This window comes from Lissotriton helveticus, chromosome 3_1 (genome assembly GCF_964261635.1).
Source record: "Lissotriton helveticus chromosome 3_1, aLisHel1.1, whole genome shotgun sequence".
NCBI classification, from domain to species: domain Eukaryota; kingdom Metazoa; phylum Chordata; class Amphibia; order Caudata; family Salamandridae; genus Lissotriton; species Lissotriton helveticus.
The window spans coordinates 45,925,880-45,951,631 of NC_136061.1; positions in this window are offsets into that span (position 1 = coordinate 45,925,880).

The window sequence follows — 25,752 nt, forward strand, 5'->3', positions numbered from 1 at the left end:
ATCCATGCATTGTTGTTATGTGTGCCAGGCATCTTGTCATGAATGCCAGGGATCTTGTTATGTGTTATTTGAACATGGTCATGTCTGAACTGGGTTGGCGGAGTGAGCTAAAGAATGATGATGGATTAAACCCTGATCAGTTGACTGGGGGTGAGTGCTTGCAATGTTCAACACTCCCTCCATCATCCCCTTTGGTTTTGCTGGGATCTTGTTATCCTGCATGCCATGGGGGTTGTTGCATGCATGCCAGAGGTCTGCCTTGTTGTCATACATGGCAGAGGTTTTGTTGTCATGCATGCATGGGTTTTGTTGTCATGTATGCTAGATATCCTCCTTGATGCCATGCATGGCAGAGGTCTTGTTGTCATGCATGCATGGGTTTTGTTGTCATGTATGCTAGATATCCTCCTTGATGCCATGCATGGCAGAGGTCTTGTTGTCATGCATGCCATGGGTTTTGTTGTCATGTATGCTAGATACCTTCCTTGTTGCCATGCATGGCAGAGGTCTTGTTGTGATGCATGGCAGGGGTTTTGTTGTTATGAATGCAGAGGTGTTTTTAGCATGCAGCCCAGAGATCTTGTTGTAATTTGTGCAGGCAACTTGTCATGCTCAACAGAGGTATTGTTGTCATGCATGCCAGGGTAATTGTTCTCATGTATGCCGTGAGCCTTGTAGCCATATATGCCATAACTCTTGTTCCCATGTATGTCAGTGGTATTGTTATTCAGAATCCCACTGGTCTTCTTGTCATGGTAGCCATATTGCAGAGGTGTCTTGTTGTCATGTATGCAAGAGGTCATGTTATCCTGAATACAAGGGATCTTGTTCTCATGAATGTCAGATCTCTTGTAGCATAATATGACAGGGGTCTTGTTGTCATGCGTGTCGGGGATCTTTAGTTATGTGTGCTGAGGGTCTTGTTGTCTTGTATGCGAGTGGGCTTACCGTCATATGCCAGAGGTCTTCTTGTCATGTATGCCTGGGGTCCTGTCATCTATGCCAGAGGGATTGCCATGTTTTCCAGAGGTATTATTGTCATGTGTGTAAGAGGTCTTGCTGGTACATATGCTAGGTATCTAGTTGTCATGCAAGTCAGAAACCGCATTGCCAGGTAGACCAGAGGCCTTGTTGTCAATAATGTCAAAGGTATTGTTGTCCTCTATGCCACACGCCTTGTTATCAAGTATGACAGAGGTCTTCTTTTCATATATGCCAGGAGTTATTTCATACACATCAGAGTTCATGGTGTGATGTACTTCAGAGGTCTCATTGTTATGCATGCCACTGGTCTTGTTGTAATCTATGCCATATACGCTATGGGTGGGGTCATAATAGGTGTAAATATGCATGGGTAGTGGGCTCCAGGTTTGTGCAAGACTGTGGCAATCTGTTGTTCCTGCGGTGCTGGGCGGAAACCTTGCACCCCTTTTCAGCATCTCTGGAAAGAAGATACCCAAAGAGGCATTTAAAGAGGTCACCGAAATAGGTTTCGTATACTCCAAAGGAAAGTCTGCTATTTCCCAGTAGAAATAAAAACACCACCTCAGTGGTATGTACAACAGGTTTAACCCCAGTACAGAAACAGCACCCATCGCCGTTGCAGACAACATCCGCATGATCCTTGACGGAGGAGACTCAGCAGCCCTCATTCTCGTGGATCTCACTGCAGTAATTGACACCCCTTCCTTATTGGGTGCCTGCATGAGAATTGCATCCAAGGTCCCGCCAGCGACAGGATCTGTTCCTTCTTAATACATAGAGGTAAAAAATCAGCTCGCAAGCTCATCTGCAGCGTGCCTCAAGTCCACACCCTCTTCAATGCATACATGATCATCCCCGTCCTCTTCTACTCTGCCGACACACAACTAACACTCTTCCAACTGTCTCAAGCTCAGCACCAAGACAAAAGTACTGATCTTTGGCAATAACATCTCACCTTGGGACTAAAGCTGGTAGTTGGCCAAGCACAGGCCCACACCCACACAGACACTCAGCACCCAGCCAGGAACCTCGTAATATTCATCGACAGCAAACTGGACATGACCAAACAATCAACGCCATCACTGCATCCTACTTCCAGACCTGGATGCTGAGGAAGATCTTCAAATGGCTCCCAAGCAACACCATAAAGAACTGTCACTCACGTTCTAGTCACCAGCAAGCTGGACTATGGGAACACCCTCTACACCAAGTAACTCACTAGAAGACTACAAACCATCCAGAACTCATCAGGCAGACTCATCCTCAACCTCCCACACAGAACTCACATCACACCACATTTAAGGGAGCTCTACTGGCTTCCGATACATAAACATACTCATTTCAAACTCTTCACACACATTCAATGCATTACACAATTCAGACCCCACCTATCTGTACAGTCGTATCTCCTTCCATCAACCACCCAGATGCCTCCGCTCCGCAGGACTCCTCTCGCACACATCTAATGCAAAACCAGAACCCAATCAGGAGGACCAGCGTTCTCTTACATCGCTCCTGAAGGTTGGACCAGGCACCCATTTCACACCAGAGCCTCCTGCTCTGTTCTTGAATCCCGCTGAAGACCTGGCTTCTCAATTAACCAGCCCACCATAGGCAGGGCTCGGCTCACACACCTGCTCGGCACCAGGACACCCTCGCCGGAGATAGAACGCTTGACAAACACACACAACAACAGCCTTTAATAGGAATAGGAACAATGTGAAGGAAGTTCAAAAATGGCACAGCCTGAGGAGCAGGCAGCTTCCACGTTAAAACAAATACTCAGGACAGTGCATGGAACCCTAAAATGCGATTAATGCAAACATAGCCAACAAGCACTAAAATATTAAGCAAGGCAATTGCTCAGTAAACATCCCTGACCTTCCCCTCCACTAAATTGGAGCATAAAATGCTAAAATCTATACATTTTAGTGGTACTTTTAAGATTTCTCACCACAAGGGAATGGAAGCAGGAACACATGATAAAACAGAAACCTACAATTGGTGCTAACGAGCAGGTGCCAAGGTCTTTTCATGGGAAGAATTAAACAATGTGCTGGGAAGGACATAAATGTGTCACCAGCAAGAGCTGACTAACTCCACCACTTTCTAAACTCCTCACTTCCATGTGCCAACTTCAGAACCAGGGTACGCTTGCTAGAAAGGCTTAGCTACAATGTCCAGTGTACAACACAGGATAACAAAATGGAAACCAACTTAAAATGTGTGAACGCGTGCCATAATGCTAGGGGTTCAGTGGGCTTTAAGCTGGTACACAAACGAAATCGCAAATAATGAATAAAATATAGTAGAACATGTTACGGCACAAAGGCAAATTTGCTTTTTTGGAATAGTCAGGCAATCACTACGGCATACATGTCAGTGAATTCATGTTTTCAAGATAAACTTTGAGAACCCAGCTTTGCCCTCAATAGAAACCAAAACCTTTTGGGGGATCCTGTGCTAACTAAGAAAAATAGTATATCTGTATCAACATGACTAAATATCCCCATGGATGGGCACCATCAGAAATGTGGAATCTGTTCCTCTGACCAAGCAATAACTGGCAAAGAATTCTATATATCAGAGCGCTAAAACCATCCACAGCAAATTCCCTAATTCTAAAACCAGAGTATTGAATGTATGCGATGATGTGCTCATACTGTGTGACCTGCACTGGCAAACCATGTAAAGAAGAAAAACAAAGAATCATACAACATAAATCCACACTCTGTTGCAATGAGGAACCAGACCACATGCTGGACAATTCATGAAAGAAAAACATCCAGAAAATGATCTCAGGTTGTGTGATCTTGAAGACATAGAGCAGAGCAGCAGAGGTGGTAATACAGAAAGAACTGTTCTAAGAAGAGATGCTTCAATGATATTACAACCACACACAGTGCAAGATGGATTGAATGAAATGTCTGTTATTAAACTTTAGATAATTATTGAAATAACACTCCCCCAGAGACACCCAGATTAACAGGAAGCCAAGGAATAAAATGGACTAACATTAATTACTCTGCCCTACGGCCCCGATTCACAGAACTAACTGAAGACAAAATCCTAAACTTACTGCCATTTTGGAATTCACAGAAGGCACTTACTCATTTTGGTATTCACAGAAGTTAGAAGTCCTAACTTTAGGACCCCTAAATGCCTTCAGTGAACACCGAAAGTCTTAAAGTTAGAATTTTTCTCAGTTTAGGAGCAGTAAAGTTAGGACTCCTAACTTCTGTGAATACCCAAATGAGAAAGTGTCTTCTGTGAATACCAAAATGGTAGTAAGTTTAGGATTTTGTCTTAAGTTGGTTCTCTGAATCGGGCCCTACATCAATAATGTATATAAAGAAGTTGACAGGACAAATATCATTACATCTGGTCCCCGCAACACCGGAGTGAACAGTAGGGATCCACCCAGCTGTGAAAGTGAACTGAGGTAGAAGCAAAATTAGGGCACACAGACAAGGCGGACACACATGGGAAGGGTGGTTTACAAGAAAGGATGCCTGTACTAGGGGAGGAGATGTGGCCTAACATCCAGGGCTGCCGACCTTCGAACTGGGGAACCGGCTCGAGTGCTGGGCTCAGCTCAACATCTTGTGATTCTGGACAACTCACGTTGGGGTCTATTCACAAACTGAATTTTGCAGTACGTTTAGCAATGTTACAATTATACTACTAAATAACTGAAAATGCTATTCTCAAACCTATGAGTGTAAATCTCCACCTGTTCTATGGGGAGGTCCTCACAAATGGAGGTTTGTTATATAGCATTAAATACAGGAGAAACCAGGGGAGTGACTTGAACCAGAGGCATATTTACCACTAAGTGGGAACAGTTTAGGGAGGAGTAAAGAGGGGACATAGAAGGCTACTGAGAGGGTTAGTCCACACACAAAAGAGTAACAGCCTGATTCATGTACATGCCGTTTTGCGTGTCCCTAATAGCGAATCATAGCGATTCGCTATTGAGGACACGCAAAACGGCATTCATGTAGGAATTGCTACTTAAATAGCGATTCCTACATGTTCTTTATTTGCGAGTAGCAATTTGCTACTCGCAAATACTCCCCATTCATTCCTATGGGCCAAGAGGCCCATAGGAATGAATGGGGATTTGCGAGTAGCAATTTGCTACTCGCAACTAAGATAGCGATTTTAAGGGTGCCAGGGGTGTCCAAAGGACGCCCTGTAGCACCCCTAAAATGCACTTTTGGACAGGTGTTGCGCACACACATGTCCAAAGGACATGTGTGTGTGCTACATGCAACTTTGAAAAATGCTTTTAAAAGCATTTTTCTGAGATTTTGCTATTTACCGACAGGTCTGACCTGTCGGTAAATAGCGGCCCCAAAAGTCCAAAATCGCTATTTTGTTTTGTGTCATGAATAGCATTTGAGGAATCTCTATTAGAGATTCCTTAAATGCCATTCCACGCAAATATGCGAATTCTTACATAGCGATTTTTGCATTTGGTATCATGAATACCAAATGCAAAAATCGCACTCGCTAAGGGCCAGATTCTCAGAATCTGGCCCTTTGCGAGTGCAATTTACCTACATGAATCAGGCTGTAAGTCCATTGCTATTCACAAACTACACTTCCAAAGTTGCTACAGGGAAAAAGAGACCCCAAACAGTAGTAAATGACTCCAGCTGTCAGCTGGAGTAAGTTCAGCACCACACATGCCCGGTGCTTCTGGATAACGACTCATAATCTGCAACCATTGAGGTCCCCCCCATGCATGGCAGTGTCATAAAACCACTGCACTGCCTCTGGATAACGACTTATACTCTGCAACCACTGACGTAACTGCATGCATGGCAGAGTGTCATAAAACCACTGCACTGCCTCTGGATAACGATTTATACTCTGCAACCACTGACGTAACTGCATGCATGGCAGAGTGTCATAAAACCACAGCACTGCCTCTGGATAACGACTTATACTCTGCAACCACTGACGTAACTGCATGCATGGCAGAGTGTCATAAAACCACTGCACTGCCTCTGGATAACGACTTATACTCTGCAACCACTGACGTAACTGCATGCATGGCAGAGTGTCATAAAACCACTGCACTGCCTCTGGATAACGACTTATACTCTGCAACCACTGACGTAACTGCATGCATGGCAGAGTGTCATAAAACCACTGCACTGCCTCTGGATAACGACTTATACTCTGCAACCACTGACGTAACTGCATGCATGGCAGAGTGTCATAAAACCACTGCACTGCCTCTGGATAACGACTTATACTCTGCAACCACTGACGTAACTGCATGCATGGCAGAGTGTCATAAAACCACTGCACTGCCTCTGGATAACGACTTATACTCTGCAACCACTGACGTAACTGCATGCATGGCAGAGTGTCATAAAACCACTGCACTGCCTCTGGATAATGTCTAATACTCCGAAACCATTGAGGCACCTCCATGCATGGCAGTGTGTAATAAACCCACTGCACTGCTTCTGAATAATGACCAATACTCCGCAACCACTGACATACCTCCATGCAAAGCAGAGCGTCATAAAACCACTGCATTGCTTCTGGATAATGGCTAATACTCTGCAACCCATGATATAACTCCGTGCCTGGCTGAGTATCATAAATCCACTGCACTACTTCTGGATAATGACCAATACTCGGCAACCATTGAGGTACCCGCCATGCTTGCCAGAGTGTAGGGTATGACAGGTATCTTCCCCGTTGTCATGGTGGGAGTCTCACGGTAAAGGAATAATAATAGCAGTAAAAGAAAAAACTGCATTGAAAACTCATAGGGAAGTATGGAGTTTAGTAGTCTATCATCATTATTATGTGGTTCAAATGCCAGCCAATCAGCTGCCAGCCCTGAAATCACTCTCAGATTTCCACCCCCAAGTGTGAGCCAAGGATGTATCTAGAGATAAAAAGTGGTCCACCTAGTCTTCCCGCATGACGCGTGGGTATTGCAGGGCAGTTGCTGGTTATCGATGATTTTGGTATCACAACTTTTTGGCCGTTCGTGTTTCGCCCATTTTACCTTGGGTGGTTCTTTAATTTACAGGCCCCTAGGCCAGGCCACTAATTTTTTAGACTCCTTGGAAGAATACATTGTGCCGCGGGTCCTGGGTTTTCCTAAGTTTCTTTTGGTTGGCGACCTCAATATTCATATGGATACTCCTGACTCTCCTGATGCACGCAGGCTAGGTGAAATCCTTGAGCTCGCTCAGCTAAAGCAATGGGTGACCGTCCCGACGCATTCGGGCGGCCATCTGCTTGATCTGGTGTGTTCCAATTTCCCTATTCAATCGGTGGCCATTGAAAAAACAACCTGGTCCGACCATTCATTGGTTAGATTTATGTGGGAGATGGAAGAGCCTAGCCCTCCACCTCTTACCTGTTATTCCCAAAAAATTAATCTACCTCTGTTTAGACAGGCATTGCAAAAAACCCGTCCAAACTCGGGGATAATTTTGGATGATGCGGTTGGCGGGTTTAATGAGTGGATACGGCAGGCGGCTGCTGCCTCCACTAAGCAAACCACGCTAGCCAGAGCTAGACGCGCTCCCTCTCAACCCTGGTTTTCCCCTGACCTGAGGGAAATGAAGCTGGGGTGCAAAAAACTCGAACGCGTGTGGAGACGTGCATATAGCCCTGATGCCAAATCTGCCCTACGATTTGCCCAAAAAGACTACTATGCTGCAATCAAGGTGGCTAAGGGGAACTATTATGCGGGGCGAATTGCCAAGGCAGATAACAATGGCAGGGAGATCTTTGCCATTGTTAAAAGCTTTGTTGCACCTGTCGCTGAGGCTGCTTCTCTCGTACCCTCGGCGCATTGGTGTGAAGAGCTGTCAACTTTTTTTTCTACCAAAATAGCAAGGATCCAGCAGGACCTGCTAGCTGCTCTCCCCAGTGACAGCTCCGCAATCTCCCCACTACCCTCCTACTGCCCATACTCGGGACAGCAACTCATTAATTTCATGCAGATTGAGGAGGATGTTGTTCTGCCCCTCCTTCAGTCCCTAAAATCTGGCTCTCCATCTGACCCATGTCCGGCCCGGGTGCTGTCGGAGGTGGCAGATTTGGTCTGTGATGAGACCACGCAGATAGTGAACCTCTCCCTGGCTTCGGGCGTTGTTCCTTCTGTTTGGAAACGGGCCAAACTTCTGCCGCTCCTGAAGAAACCCGGACGGGATGTGGCGACTCCGGGGAATTATCGTCCGATTTCCTTGCTACCGGCACTTACTAAAATTTGTGAAAAGGTAGTATTCCAACAATTGGAGAGCTTTGTGGAAACCTCTAAGGCCCTCCATCCCGCTCAATCGGGCTTCAGGGCTGCTTACAGCACCGAGACGGCCTTGGTGGAAATGACCGAGGCTATTCGGGACTGTTTAGACGGGGGTGGCAGAGCGGTCCTAATTTTATTGGACCTCTCTGCTGCCTTCGACACTGTCCCTCATGACCTCCTCCTCGGCCGGCTGTCGGCTGTGGGCATCGGGGGTGTAGTCCTGGATTGGCTGTCCTCTTTTCTATCTAATAGGACCCAGCAGGTCTGGCTGCCTCCCCATGCCTCGAAGCCTAAACCTCTGTGCACAGGTGTTCCGCAGGGGTCAACTCTTAGCCCCTTACTGTTCAATGTTTATATCACCCCCCTGGTTTATCTAGCGGAACAGTTTGGGGCTAAGATCATAGGGTATGCAGACGATACCCAACTGCTGTTTACCTGGCCCGATGCCGATCTGGATACATCCACGGTCCACCTGTGTTTGTCCTCTGTATTTCGCTGGTTAACGGAGGCCCAGCTGAAGTGCAATGAGGACAAGTCAGAGGTGCTCTTTTATGGCTCCTTTCCCCCCTCGTTCAAGAGCTCACTGTGGCCTTCTAACATTCCCGGCCCTAGTGAGATGGGGAGACCTGCCAAAAATCTTGGCATTTGGTTCACGGAGGACCTAAAATTTGAGCATCACATTAAGAAGCTTACAGGCACCTGCTTCGCCACTTTGAGAATGCTACGCAAATTCTTCCCCCTACTTCCTAGGGATGCGAGGGAGTCGGTTGCTCGGGCGCTCATCTTGGCTAGGTTGGACTATGCCAATGCACTGTTTAGTGGCATACCCGCCTATTTGGTGCAGCGTCTGCAAATTATTCAGAATGCGGCCGTCCGTCTATTATTTAACATACCTAGATGGAAGAGCGTGCGCGCGGAGATGCGCACGCTCCATTGGCTCCCGGTCAGACAGCGCATTATGTTTAAATCTCTGGTGCTGGCTTTCCGGGCCACCCATGATCAAGGCCCCATCTATTTGAGAAAGAGATTTGTCAGATATGTCCCTGCACGTACCCTGAGATCTTCTACTCTGTCTAAATTGTCTCTTCCACGTTTTAAACGGTTCAGACTTGGTGGTCAGTCGATTTCTGTGATTGTGGCCCGGGCCTGGAACGCTCTCCCTTTCCATCTGCGTTCCTTGCCAACAGTGGCTGCATTCAAAAAACATCTAAAAACTCACCTCTTCAAGAGTACAATCTGATGTGTTTTTTTTTTTCATTCTCTGAGTCTTGATGTCTGTTTCTTTTTCCCTTGTCTCGCGCCAGGATACTCCCCAGTAATGGAGCGCGTTATAAAATGGTTTAAAGTAAAGTAAAGTAAAGTAAAGCATTTAAAAAAAAAAAATCTGTTTTTATTATTTGCATTTACAACATTGCCAAGGAAATCAAAATAGAGAGTAACAGCTGTTACAATCAACGTACACATTCGCTTTGAAAATTCAGCAATAAATTGTACAATAGTCCGGCCGGCTGCAATAAAAATTTTAGACATTAGATTTAACACACACACATTTCCCCCACATGTCTCACATGTCATCGTCAGAACTGTCTTCTTTATAGTCCGGTATAGGTTCACAGATGTTCCCCCGGTAAACGTTCCATACCTCCCATATTTTGGTGCCATTTTTTAGGACAACCCCGGTTTATGTAGACCGTCCTTTCGGCCATCATGGCTAGGTCTATGTTCTTACACCAGGCCGTTAGTGAGGGCAAATCACGGCTTCCCATTTCTGCGCTATATTGCGCTTTGCCACCATGAGCCCTAGTGTAACCACGTTTTCGCCAGGCGCGTGAGGTCATTGAGTTCCCACATGTTTAGTAAGCGCTTTCGGGGTTCAGGAACCATCCTTTTGGCTGGAGACTGGGTTTGCGTTGGGAAGTAGGAAGTAGTGGCGCTCTGAGCAGTATGATGTTGTGGCTGAGATCGGCCTGGCGGGGGCAATCCGCCGCTTTTCCGCCCCGGTCGCCGTGCGGCCGGGGCAGAAAAGGAATACTATGGTGGCGGTGTCTATCAGACAACGCCAGCCATATTACAATAGGCATTTTACAATGCCTTTCCAAGGCATGCGGTCTTCACTCTAGGGGCCCCCTGTGGGCCTCCAGAGTGAAGGAGGGGTGGGGGCTGCACACGGGGGGTACCTGTGGTACCCCCCACATCTGCAATAAAAAAGCGACAGGCACCGCGCGGTGCCTGCCGCTTTGTTTATGCAAATGCTGAAATGCATTTCTAGCATTGTGGCGGGCGGTGCTGAGAGCACCGCCCGCCACAATGCTAGAAATGCAGGATCCCCGTCAGGATGGCGGGCGGGCAAATTCCACCCGCCATCCTAATGACCCCCTTAGGATCAATAAGGGCTGGAGGGTGGAGGAAATAAATAATTTGCTGATCCTGCAACAAACTTTCAGTCTTGTGATTGGGATTGGCAGCTGATCGGATTCATACTGGCACCACTGGTATTTTGATGTCCCAGCCAGTACAAAAATAAGCAAAATCCCCTGAAGCCGGTATTTTTAGCCCTTATCTGTGCACACTTTAAACAGCAAATGTAAAGCATGTTTCAATGTGTTCCAAGGTTGCATTCCCCACTGTGGCAGTAAAAGTAAAATACAAATGTATGAAATAGGCTGAATATCAGTTCTGGATTACCAAATAGGCAAAGAAGGCACTGGCCTAAGGGCCCCACTCCTTTTCGCGGCCCGCGACAATGGATCAAAATAATATTGATTTGATCTTGAAAGAAAATTACAATCAAGCTTTCTTAAATTGTTTCCATTTAACTTTTGTTTAATAAAATTAACAATTGCTAATGTTAGTTTTGTGTAATAAAATTGGTTTATTAAAATTTTTGGTTGGTAAAATTAGGAGATAATTTGCGAGGGGGACCCCACAATTTGGATTGTCTAGGGGCCTACAAGGTCTTTAATCTGGCACTGCAGAACATGGACCCACGGGGGTACTAAAACCAGTGAAAACAATCATTGGCAAAGCCAATAGGTGGCGCCAATTCGAGATCTATTGCTTTGTCAATGCAAACTGCTGTGGAACATGGCTTTAAGTGAAGGATAAAAAGTTATATGATGTGGCCACCGTTGATCACATCATGTCACTTTGGTTTTTAAAGCCCTGTGCAATTTGTAAAAATAAAAACCAGGAGGGGGAACAACACAGGGGAGGCAGGAGGAATGTAGCACCAGATGGGCAAGGGGACTGGGAGGGAGAAAGAAGAAATAATACCTGAATCACAGCGCAAGCAGCAGCGGGGCACTAATTAAGTTCAATCAGTGTGTGCTTGGTCTGTGCTCCACAGAAAGGAGTGGAAATACAATTGACCTGCCCTAGCCAATTAGGAGGCTGCAAAGACAAAGAAGAGTGAAACTGAAGTCAACAAATGACAAGCAATGGGTGGGCTCAAGCTCTTTATTGTAAACAGTAGCGTCTCGCAAGTGGGAATGCATGCAGCGCATGCGCGGTTGCAGGCCCGACCGAAAAAGGAAATGGCAGGGAAGATGTGCGGAGAGCAATTAACGAACTTAGGAGGAGAAATGAGGGGGCAGCAGAGAGTGGGAGGGGTTGGGAGGTGTTTGGGAGGAAGCAGCATATGAGGGAGTGAGATAGAAAACATATGCACTCATGGAGAGCTGAAAGAAAAGAAAAAGTAGCTCCCTGAATGTGAGCAGCGAAAGAATACGAGTCATCCAATGGAAAGGATGGTAAAGAGGTGGTTCTCGAAGGGATGGACAAGCATGAGAAGAGGAAGGCAAGCCATCAAATAAGTAGCAAGCACAGGAGAGTGACAATAGAGCCAACCAATGGCAAGCAGTGGGTGGGTTCTGAGCCCATTTTATGTTTTTGGTATCGTCCACAAGAGGGCTTTTACAAACAGACCGCTAAAAGCTGTCTGATAGGTGGGATCTAAAATGTACACATGCATTCAGGAAGGAAGTATGCATCTTTCAGAGCAAAACAAAAAATGTCTTTGAAAATAGCCTATCACGGTATCCAAATCAATCTATCACAGAAAATTGGGGCTTTATTCAGCGGTGTCTCCTCCGCAATGGCGGAGGTGTGTTGCCACACTGCCTGACGCAGAGCTAGCAAACAAAAAGTAAAACGATGTTCTAGCATTGTTTTATTTTGTGTTTGCCGGCTCCGAGCCAGCTTGTGCATTGAACAGTGGGGCATGGGAGGGTGGAGGAGGAGTGCTTGTGCACTCCCTAAGTACGTAAATGTGTTTGTCCTCCATCTCAGGCCAACCAAAACACACATGCGCACTTAGGTTTCTCCAGCCCGGTTGCATTTAGCACCCGGGCTGGAGAAACCCCACCTACTCCATGACCTCAGCAGAGCGCCTTTCCGGCATGTTCAGGCCACTCCCCACGCTGCTCCGCAGCACGGGGATTCAATGGGAGTCTGTCCCAGGAAGAGGAGAGGCGGCGATGTGACACTGGAGGCGGCTAAAGGTACGTTATTAAAAAGAATTATTAACACACGCGCCCCTGACCGATCCCCCCCTCGCGCTATCCCCACCCACTCCACCACTCTTTGTTAGTGGCAGCCACCACTGGCTATATTACAAATGCTTTCCACTGGTACAAATAGTGCAAAACTTATTTGTGCTATTTTTCTAATTATAAATAAGGAACCTGAGCAAAATAAATTATGTCATTCCCTATTAGAGAAAGGTTTTTGCACTATTGTAAAAATTAGAAACATGTGTTTCGGTGGCACTGCTAAACATATGTGCACACTTTTGAGCTTTTAAATCATTTTTCATGCATCATCGGGAATTTTTCAACCGAATGTAGCCACAAACAAAGTGAGAAAAAGGCAAACTGTTTTTACATTGTTTTTGCCACAGAATAACATTATTTTCCCCTTTAAGACAAAAATACAGTAAACATATTGTGAACGTAGTTTTATCAAGTTTGCCATCATGCAAGTACAGTTTGCTCCATTCCATTTCTAAACAAACAGCAAATGTTGAAAAAACAGATTTACGCCGCTGTTTGTCACTTTTGCAAAGTTCTTGTAATGTTGCCAAGTAATAACACTGCGCTAGTTTCCACGTTCAAGGCATCCAGTCCAGGTTGTTGTTTTGTATTCTGGAACGTGTAGTCCTGTCTCATTATAAAAGCGAGACTACTAGTACCAGAATGCAACGGAAGCTACAAGGCCCGATAAGCTATTCACGCATGGACCTCCGAAACTTGAGAGCTTTGAGGATGCACTATTCAATAAATATATACAGGGGCTTATTTACAAGCTTCTTGCGCCATCCGTATGTCACTTTTCCCATGTTAAAAATTACGCAAAAGTGGTGCAAGGGTCTTGTAAATGAGGCCCACAATTCTTTGGCGGCTGTGAATACTGAGTGACTGCATCCTTCTGCTTGAACTTTACAAAACAAATACAATTCAACAATGGCTCCTGCAATGCAGCCTATCCTTGGGTGGTGAAGACGCAACCAGGGCATCCCCAAAATGAACCCATATTAAGATTGAAAGAGATGGTTTCAGTATTTGTCATGTTGGTTACTTGAGCCATGGCAACTGTTTGTTTTGTAACAGTTCAAAAGGCGCCGTTGACTGTTTGCACAAGTTCTGCCCTCTTTTTCTGTAAGCTCCAAAGTATCAGCCACTTCAGAGTCTACAAAATTACCGGTGGCCCCCGAATCAATTAGGACCATGATGGAGTGTCTTTTCTTTGGTGGAATAACTAAGCTCATGGTAAGGGGAGATGAGCTACATGTTCACTAACTACAGTTCTTAAGGAGGGGATTTTCAAAACCCTCAAAAGATCCCCCTTCTTGTCTTTTGAGGCTTTTAGTTTTCCGTCAAAGACTCTGCCGTGGTTGCCGCCTTCATAGGATAGACAGGGGCCTTTCCCTTGGGCTTCGTGGGACATTTCTTAACAAAGTGGCCCTTTTTTGCCGCATTATAGACATAGCCCATTCCTACGTCTGGAATCCTTTTCCTCCTTGGTGAGAGCCAGATGAACCGACCCTATCTCCATTGGTTCGCTATGACGTTCGGAGAGGTGGACTTAGTTATGGGTCTAAGACACTCAGCTCCAAAACTGGCCCGGTCACTGCAACAACGTTCTCCTTTTCGGTCAGTCAAACGATGATCCACTCGCAATGTTAGGTTGATCAGTTCCACACAGTCTTGAGGTTGTCAGTCTATTGGTGCAAGAATGTCCTTCATTTTCTCCTGAAGGCCCTTATATTACATCGCAGATCTTTTTTCCTCTGGCCAAGCTGTCTCGGCCACAGGACGATTGAACTGGGTCAAATAGGTAACTAGATCCCGATTGCCTTGTTTGAGCTCTAGTAGATCTTTATCTGCAGATACCGTAGCTGCTCTCCTATCAAAAACCTTCTCAAATTCTCTAACGAATGCCTTCCAAATATATAAAATGTGGTTGTCCCCTCGAACCAAGGGGAGCGCACATGAGGCTGCGTTTCCTGCTAGATAGCAGATTAGAAAGGCTACTCGGTGCTGAGCATCAGGGAAAGATGTTGGGCTACACGTAAAATGGAGCTCGATCTGAGCGAGGAATATTTGCACCTTTCCAGGATCACCTGAAAGTCTCTCTGGGGCTGCTATTGGATGACATAATGAGAGCATTAGGTAGTCCAGCAGGATCTTCCAGAGTCCAGAGCCCATACAGCAGCCTTGGCAGACAAGGTGTCTCAGCTCCACCAAGCAAGCCGGGCTAAAAATAGATTGTGGGCTCGCTATTCTGTCAGATTTAGCGATTCCTCTGAGCTTGCTTGATGCTCAGAATGTCCACCTCCAGTCACCACCAAGTCTGAAGGCTGCTATCGTGCAGACTGTTGGAGTGGCCAGGTGGGGAAAGGGTATTGGGGAAGGAACTGCGGGGAGGGAGACCTAGAAGGAAAAGATTGAAGAGTCGTAACTTACAGCTATTGGGTTCCCTCCTAATATCCTAGTACTTGTATTACAATAATGATAGTTACCTGTAGCCTTCTTTTATAGTTGTTGTGCGCTAGAGATAATGATGTTCTAAAACAGGATTGACAAACGCATTTGTACATACCAACAAACATATAATCAGCACAATAGTGTGTATTAAATTACTTTTAGAACAAATCAGCATAGATACCTACCAGACAGTACTCTGTGGTTTTCGTGAGCAGGTCTTTTGCAATCTGGAAAACACCTGAGCAGTCACTGCTATTCCTTCAGACTGTATAGTTACCCAGCTATCATATGAGCATACGTTCCCCAGCAGTTCAAAACATATTGTCTAGTGTGGGGCCTGCCTCGCAAGTTGTACACAATAACAGTATTCCAGCTTCCAATATACTGTATCTATGGTTTGTAGAAATGGCCCAAAGTTCCAAAAATACAACTGTGACTGCCCAGGTACTCGCCCCCCAAGCAGATACCCCTGCTTATCTCAACAAAGTCCTTTTTTTGCTGCTTATGCAAGCAGATAATATTTTCTTATATGACAAGCAGGGCTGCAAGGGACAGGCTTGTCCGGGTCATAAATGCCCACCACAGCAGTAGATTTTTTGGAAACATGTTTTTCCTAGATTTTTTCTCTTTGTTTTGCAGCAGATCTTGTTTTTGTACCCAACATGGACATACTCTCAATGACTATAGATGTTAAGTTTTTTCTTGGTACTTGTGTTGATAGATGTGGTCTGATTGATGCTTGATACTGAGCTTTGCCACTGGCCAACGGGCTCTATGTTTCCTCCATATTTTCGTTATTATTATAATCCACTGGTGCTGACAGCACATTTTTGATTTGGTGTCATATATATGTGGTATTGTCCAGTGACATCACTGACGACATCTCAAATGATGTTACTGATGACATCATCCAGTGACTGTGAGTGTTGTTAAAATGTGTATGAGTCTTAAATATATAAACACCAAGGGGTATTGGTGAATCAGTGGGTGTATGTGTGCCTGTATGGATGATTCAGTGGGTGTGTGACTGACAGTATATGTGAGTGACTAGGTGTCTCAGTGAATGTATGGGTGAGTGACTGGTTATGTGAATGTTTGTATCAGTCTGTCAGTTGGGGTCTAAGTGGCTGTATGGGTACGTGAGTGGCTGTATGGGTGATTGATTGGTTGTCTGAGTACCGGTACGGGTGCCTGAGTATATATGTGGGTGGGTGAGGGGGTGTTTGACTGCCTGTATGGATGAGGAAGTGTGTGAGTCAGTGGATGTATGGGTTAGTGAGTGTGTGAGGGTCTGTATGAATGAGTGAGTGTTTGTGTGGGGGTGTGGGTGAGTGGAGTTAGTGGTATATGGGTAAGTAACTGGATATGTGAGAGGCAGTGTAGGTAAGTGATGGGGTATATGAGTGACTGTATGGGAGAGTGTCTGAATGTGAGAGTGACTGTATGGGTGAGTGAGTCCTTGTGTCAGTGACTGCATAGGTGAGTGAGTACATGTTAATATCTGTAAGAGTAAATGGGTGTGTGTCTAACTGTATGGGTGAGTAAGTGGCTGCGCGATTGACTGTATGGGTGAGTTAGTAGGTGTGTGAGTGGCTCTATGGGTGACTGAATCAGTGTGAGTGGCTGTATAGATATATGAGTGGATATGCCTGGGGCTGTATTAGTGAGTGAGTGGGTGTATGAGTGGCTGTATGAGTGAGTGGTTGGATGTGTGTGTAGATCTATGAATCTGTAAATGGGTGTGTAATTAATGGTATGGGTCTGAGAATGGGTCTGTGAAAGGTTGTGTGGATGTATGAAAGGTTCTATTGGGTGTGAGTCGGCGTGTTAGTGATTTTTGGGGATAATGTCATCAGTGATGTCACTGACCATGTCATGAGTGATATAATATGTGAGGTCATAAGCAGTGCTTTGCCGGGCGCAAGTTATAGTTAGCCTAGCCAACTATAATTGCTGAATTTGACTGGTTTTGCATGATTGAAACCTGAACCTAACTATAATGTCCTTGTAATGTTTGTTTTTTTCTGCAAATTTCTAAGTCTTTTAAATTCCATTGAGAGGGCTTCGGAGGCCAGGCCCCTTTTCTCCCCCACTCTGCAAATGCACCTTCTGGCGCCCTGCTAGTTGGGGGACGAAGTCCGATTGGCTGCAATTTGGTGTAATTCGGTTCAGCTTTTCAGGCTCTAGTCATGTTTAAAAAATTAAATATCCCCTTGGACATAACAAAGGGAAAACATGTTTTAGGACCCCCCTTTTTTCTCGGCCCGCTCGACGGATCACTCCAAAACATTCAACACAGCAGCTAAACCAAAAATGGGAAGTTCTCTAAAAATGTCGGGAAGATTTGTCAAGCGGCGCCAAAGTTATTGGAAAAACAAAAAACGTGTTTCCTATGGAAACTTTGGTCCTAACTATAACTACCTAATGGCAACTGCCAGTTGGTAATATATATACATACCAGCAAACCAGCAGATTGACGAGGAGGGGAGGAGGGACCTAAATAGATGGGGCTGCCTGAAAGGTAAGAGTGTGGGGGGCCCATTATTGATCCAGAAGAACGGTGAGGCCTGGTACGTCAGAGCCAGGACACGATGAGAGAACTGCTATGAACTGCTGGACTTTCAGCCACAGGTGGTGGCTCGCTGTGGTACTTGGGGACTGAAGTCCGAAACATGGCTCGATGGGGGCATTCAGGATTGGACAAGCTTGTCGTTTGTCTTGGCAGGACGAGTCCACCCCAGTTGAAATTCAGACATGTTATTGAATGGGCGACAGGTGCTCTGCAGGTTGGGTAGTTGGGGATAGCACGGATCACTGACATAATATCGAATACACAAGTATAGAATTACTAAAATATCGAAGAAAAAAAATATAATGCAAAAATATTGAATTCCTATCTACAAACAGGTAAGTACAAAAATATCGAATCAAAAATATTGTTTTAAAAAATATAGTCAAAATATCGATTTTTTTAAAATGTCTTAAAATTAATTTAAAATTAATGAAATAATAAATATACCTAAAACATACTTAAAAATACATAAATAACCTTAAAATTATTAAATAATTAATTTAAGTTAAAAAAACATAACATTTTATTTAATACATATATATATATATATATATATATCTCCTGTTTTCCGTTCCTCACAAGCACCCGCAATTCCCTGCTGGCAAGTAGACAACGGACACGGACCTCGAGGTACTTCACAATTTATTCTGCAGAAAGAGTCACATATATATATATATATATCTATTAACATAATATTAATCAAAAATATACAATATTTTTACCATACGATAACGGGAGGGTAACATTTACTATTACCACTCCAGTGAGGGCAACAGTAGGGAAAATGTTGGTTAGCGTAGGGGTAAAAATTACTATTCCCACTCCGGGGAGTGCAACAGTAGGGAAAGCGTTGGATAGCGTAGGGGTAAACATTACTATTCCCACTCTAGAGAATTTAAAAGTAGGGAAAGTAATGATTTAATATATTAATAAAAATAAATTAAATATCAATACCAATAAAACATTAATTAAAATGAATTGCCAATTTAATATTATGTTATAATTAATCAATTATAAATACAAATAAATATTAGTTATTAAACGTAATTACCTATTCATAATTGACAACTAATTAATTTTCAATAACAAAAACGAATTATTATTAAACATTAATACCAATTAATACATAATTAACAGTAAATTAATTATCAATACACAAAAAGTATTTTTAATATGTAATTAATTATAATTAAATTACTTCCCACCCTATTCCCCTATAAACCCACAATCCGCTACAGAAAATAAATGTATACAATTATCGTAATTATCAATTAATACATTAATACAAATTAATTACCAATTAATACAAATTAATTACCAATTAACAATAAATAAAAAATCAATACCAATAAGTAAATACAAATTATTTACTTAATTACAATTAAATTACTTCCCACCCTATTCCCCTATAATCCCACAACCCACTACAGAAAATAAATTAATAAAATTAACGTAGTGATCAATTAATCAATTAATAAAAAATAATTCCCAATTAAAAATTAATTAATTCAAAATGAATACCAATAAATAAATAAAAATATTTAATTAATTACAATTAAATTACTTCCCACCCTATTCCCCTATAAACCCACAACCTGCAACAGAACTAAAACACAACAATAAATTAAAAATATTTAGTAATTTCTCAAAATTAATATTTAATTTAATATCATTAAATTACTTCCCACCCTTTTCCCCTATAAACCCACAACCCGCTACAGAAGTAAATTACGCAAAAATTAAATAACAAAATTCATTACAAAAATAATATACACTTTTCACTTATATACTAACATACAAAACACTTTAAAAATTCGATATTATAAAAAATTCGATATATTTTAATACCTATATTATGTACTTCGATATTTTGACTTTCTATATTTTAAAAAAATCGATATTGTATTACTTGCCTTCAATTCGATATTTTTCACCACTATGTTCTGTCCATTCAATATTTTGTCCATTCTATATTTTGACTTCGATATTTTGGTAATTCTAGATTTTGAATTCAATATTTTGTCTTGTTACCACTTGGCATATGCTGACATATCAGTGATGAATCAGTGAGTGGAGAGTGGTGTCATGGTGCAATGAGTGGAATCAAGGACTGGGGCAGCATTCCTTTGCTACTCTGTGGATCCGGGAGGTAGGGAGCCTAGACTTTCGCACCAATGCCTAACTGTCAGACACAGTCAATGTAGATATGGTCCTGGAACTTTAATGGCCTCAACGGTAAGGTGAAATGCACAGTAGCCTTGCAATTCATCAGGAATCATGCCCCAGACATTATCCTATTACAAGAAACACATCTCTGCGGAAATCATTGTAAGGCCCTAGATAGATATGGGTATGCTCTACTGAAAATAGAGACAGACTTTTAGGGTACATATGTGGTGCTGTGGCCAGTGGGAGTGCCAAACCATTAACCTCTGCTCGGTGTATGTCTCACCCAGGTTACAGGCCCCCACGTTAGATGAGCAGGGTCCTCGTCTACTCGAGCTCCCGCAGCGTTGACTAATCCTGAGGGGCGAGATAAATGAAGTACTTTCAGTTGATTTGGACCTCTTGGACCGGGTATCTTAGAGGATGAGGGCTGGGGCACTGGGGGATTTCCTTTTAGCCATGGGGCTGGGTGACATCTGGCGACACCACCATCCCGACCTCAGACAGTACACTCGCTTGTCGGCTGAGCATGGCAGCCTCACACGGCTAGACTACTTGGTCACACAAACCCACATCACAGGTCAATTCAATGAAGCTAAACATGTATCCCGGGGGATCTCTGACCATTCCCCGGTGGCGGCTACGCTAGAGGGTCCTCTGCGAGACTTCATTCTGCCCCCAGGTGTCGATCCGTTGTAGCTCCGAGATACACACTTTAGGTCCAGTGTCAGGAAATGTACCGACCAATTCTTTGCAGAGAACCTGGGATCAGTGGACTCGGGGAGACAATATGGGAGGCGTTTTAGACAGCACTCAGAGACCACAGCCAAGCCCAGATTGGACCCTTCAAATAAGAAAAGAAATTGAAATGCACTGCCCTTAAGAGTGAGGTTTTGAATTTGGAGGCCCCGGCGGAGAGGGAAGAGGGAACGCCCAGTGAACTTACACACCACCTTAGCTTGCGCCAGAAAGAGTTGAGGGAACTTCTGGTGGATGATGCCAAGGCCGAAACCAGGCCCCACAGTACAGAATATATGAGATAGGGGGACAAGGCCAGTAAATTGCTGGCGTGGCTGGACAAGCGGGAGACGTCGATCAGGTGGGTCCCGGAGAGAGTAGGCGACCTTGGAAACCTGTGACCGGCCGAAAGATTGTGGAGGTGTTCGCAACTCATTATGAAAAGTTATACACATCTACCTTGGGGCACACTGAGTCGGACTGTACCAACTTCCTATGGGACATTGCTCTACTGGGCCTGCCCGTTGAAGACAGGGAAAGATTGGAGGGCAGAGGAGATTAGTATGGCTGCCCAGGTTCAGCTGTTGGGCAGGGCTGCGGGCCCAATGGCCTCCCATTGGAGCTGTTCAAATGTATGCTGGATAACATGGTGCCACACCTCCTTACAATGTTCCAGGAAGCTAGCCAGACAGGTGTTCTGTCACAGGATCAGTGGATGGCAGTTTCCCCTACAGAAGGTGATGAGGCAGGGGTGCCCTCTGTCTCCGATCTTATTTGCTCTAGCTCTTGAACCACAAGTGGCATGGGTATGCTAGGACCCCCTGATATGGGGTATTCCAGTGGGTGACGAGTGGGATGAGCGCATATCCTTATATGTGGATGATATTCTGTTATATAACCGGCATCCACGGCAGTCCTCAGACAGAATACTGCAAATATTTCATATCTTTGGGAACTTCTCTGGATACTGCATTAATTGGGATAAATCCCTGCGGTTTCCAGCGGTGGGGGAGGCCCCCAATCTGACGTCAAGGTGCGAAGTTCCCCTGGAGTTAGATGGGTTTAAATATTTGGGGATATATATAACGAGGAACCCCAATAGTTATATGAACGAAACCTGTTCCCCCAGTTGGATAGATTTAAGAGGGATGCCCAGCACTAGCGGTCACTGTCGCTAACGTTACGGGCCGTGCTGCCTTATTTAAAATGATGACACTTCCACGCCTAATATACGTATTGCTACACCCTACCAAATTACGATACATTTCTTCTAATTGATTGAGGCCGAGTTACGATCTCTATTGTGGAGCGGAGGAGCACCACGCACAGCTCCACATAAACTACAGAGGGGTGTATATGAGGGAGGACTGGCAATCTCAGGTGTAAAGTTGTATTACTGGGCCTCCCAGCTGCTCACAGTGAATGACTCAAACTATGGGGGCAAGACGAAACCATCTTGTAGAGTTGACAGGTCGTACATGGAGGCCAGGGGCGGGGTGGAGGTTCTCCTGGCGCCGAAGTGATTCCTGTTGATGATTCCCGGGGATGAGGCATGGCCCGGGTACATCAAGATATGGTTGGCGCTGGTGGTGGTGGTGGCGAAGTGTAACATAGCAAGGTGCTGGGGGGCTCTGGCTCAGCCGAGGGTGGTGGACCGCCAAACTGACCTGGGCTGGTGTTGGCAGGCATAGCACACTATATATCAGGACAGAAGATGTCAGAAGAAATGGGAAAAGACCTGGGGACATCGACAAGCTTACTGAGGGCTGTAGTGGGGTGCATTAGACAGGCAGGGAAGGTCGTCCATCAATGTCGTGTCTTTTCCGATTGCAAAATGATAATGTAAAATCACTGGTCAAATTATTTTATGTGACACTTTTATCACTGATGTACTACATGTTGAAATAAAAAGATGTTAAAAAAAACAAAAATCGAACCCCAAAGGATATAATGTTCAATTAAATTAAATGATATAAAATAGTAAAAATATAATTAAATATAATTTAATGTTGAAAATATCTAAGAATACAACTTACAAAAAACTTAGTTATAAAATATTATAACAGCCTTTTCTTAATTTCTAGATTAATGTAACATTAATTTTGATTAAAAAAATATAATTAAATTACTTTCATTTATTTCTTTTCGATATTAGTAATAATTATTAATGTGTATTAAAATATTTTTTTATTTTCTTTAAATAGATATGTATTTTTTAATTCAAACTTCACAAAAACTATTTGCTGCTTCATTTAATATTCATAATCACATATATAATTCAAAATTAAGTTAATAGTGCTGTAACTTTCTTTGTTTTACATTTAAAATAAATACTTTACCTCACATTATATTTAACATAAAAATACATAACTATTTTTTTTAGGTAAGCAGGCTTTTCTACTCATCCCTATATTTTACCATAGAGAAAATTAGCAATGTTTATAGAACTTTGCAATAAATTTAAATTAAAAATAAGTAATAAGTCAAAATAAAAAAATGCCTTTTCAAATGAAAGTACAGCTGAACCATAACTACACATTGTCATAAAGTGCCCCAAATGTGTGAGTTTGCTCTCCGGCCTACTTCTGTTTATCATTTCCATGGCTCACTGCGGACACAATGCCAGGGAGTGGAAAGAACAGTGGGCTCAGCACTTCTGACATGTTATGAAAGTAGACGTCATCCACCGCTTGGTGCCACAACCTGCTTCTTGTAGGCAGGGGGCCAGGCAGCATCCCCAGCCAGGAGTTACTCAATCATTTGGGATTCCAAGAACATCATGGCTGTGCCTGACTGATTCCACTCTACACAGCCCACACAGACACTGTCTCTCCAGCACCGAGTCCGAAGTCCACACCGCTCCAAACTGTAGAAGGCGGAACATGTTCCAGGTAAATGTTCTCAGCTTCACACAGCTGACCGCTCAGCCAGTAGTAAATCCTGGCGTATGTACTCAGGATCCCTGCACAGCACCTCCTTGCGCTGTGCAAGGCTTTCTCACTATTAGCAATGCTTGTTTGTTATGTAAGCTTCACTCTCCCTGAAGCATTGGGGGTGCAGATCACCTAAAAGAGAATGTGATATTTGACTTTGAGATTTTGACAGACAAACCTACGCATCAACAGATGTTAATAGTTCAGTTATCCTCAGGGGCTCACCAACCATGAAGGGTCAGGTCTCGGACAGCAGAGTTATCTTCAGGGGCTTACCCGCCATGAAGGTTCAGGTCTCGGACAGCAGAGTTATCTTCAGGGGCTTACCCGCTATGAAGGTTCAGTTCTCGGACAGCAGAGTTATCTTCAGGGGCTCACCCGCCATGAAGGGTAAGGTCTCGGACAGCAGAGTTATCTTCAGGGGCTCACCCGCCATGAAGGTTCAGGTCTCGGACAGCAGACTTATCTTCAGGGGCTCACCCGCCATGAAGGGTCAGGTCTCGGACAGCAGAGTTATCTTCAGGGGCTCACCCGCCATGAAGGTTCAGGTCTCGGACAGCAGAGTTATCTTCAGGGGCTCACCCGCCATGAAGGTTCAGGTCTCGGACAGCAGAGTTATCTTCAGGGGCTCACCCGCCATGAAGGTTCAGGTCTCGGACAGCAGAGTTATATTCAGAGGCTCACCCGCCATGAAGGGTCAGGTCTCGGACAGCAGAGTTATCTTCAGGGGCTCACCCGCCATGAAGGGTCAGGTCTCGGACAGCAGAGTTATCTTCAGGGGCTTACCCGCTATGAAGGTTCAGGTCTCGGACAGCAGAGTTATCTTCAGGGGCTCACCCGCCATGAAGGTTCAGGTCTCGGACAGCAGAGTTATCTTCAGGGGCTCACCCGCCATGAAGGTTCAGGTCTCGGACAGCAGAGTTATCTTCAGGGGCTCACCCGCCATGAAGGTTCAGGTCTCGGACAGCAGAGTTATCTTCAGGGGCTCACCCGCCATGAAGGTTCAGGTCTCGGACAGCAGAGTTATCTTCAGGGGCTCACCCACCATGAAGGTTCAGGTCTCAGACAAAAGCGTTATCCTCCGGGGCTCACCCACCATGAAGTTTCATGTCTCAGAAGGCAGAGTTATCCTCAGAAGCTCACTCGCCATGAAGGTTCAGGTCTCAGGCAGCAGAGGTATCCTCGGAAGCTCACTCGCCATGAAGGTTCAGGTCTCAGAAGGCAGAGTTATCCTCAGGGGCTCACCCGTCTTGAAGGTAGTCACGAGAGCTAGGTGTGGAGGGCGCTCACTTTCTTACAACCTGGCCAAACTGTGGAACACGGTTCCCCTCACAATCAGATCTGAGCCCAAACTGCTGACTTTTCGAAAGCCTCTAAAGACCTGGCTTTTTAACAAACCCCTGTAACTCCCAGCAGCTCTGCCTTTGCTACAACCTCCACAGCGCTGGGATGCCTTAGGGTAGCCATCGCGCATTATAAATTATCTTTTCATTTCATTCTTTTCATTTCAAGGTTCAGGTCTCGGACAGCAGAGTTATCTTCAGGGGCTCACCCGCCATGAAGGGTCAGGTCTCGGACAGCAGAGTTATCTTCAGGGGCTCACCCGCCATGAAGGTTCAGGTCTCGGACAGCAGCGTTATCCTCAGGGGCTCATCCGCTATGAAGGTTCAGGTCTCGGACAGCAGCGTTATCTTCAGGGGCTCACCCGCTATGAAGATTCAGGTCTCGGACAGCAGAGTTATCTTCAGGGGCTCACCCGCCATGAAGGGTCAGGTCTCGGACAGCAGAGTTGTCTTCAGGGGCTCACCCGTCATGAAGGTTCAGGTCACGGACAGCAGCGTTATCCTCAGGGGCTCACCCGCTATGAAGGTTCAGGTCTCGGACAGCAGCGTTATCTTCAGGGGCTCACCGGCCATGAAGGTTCAGGTATCGGACAGCAGAGTTATCTTCAGGGGCTCACCCGCCATGAAGGTTCAGGTCTCGGACAGCAGTGTTATCCTCCGGGGCTCACCCGCCATGAAGGTTCAGGTCTCGGTCAGCAGCGTTATCTTCAGGGGCTCACCCGCCATGAAGGGTCAGGTCTCGGAC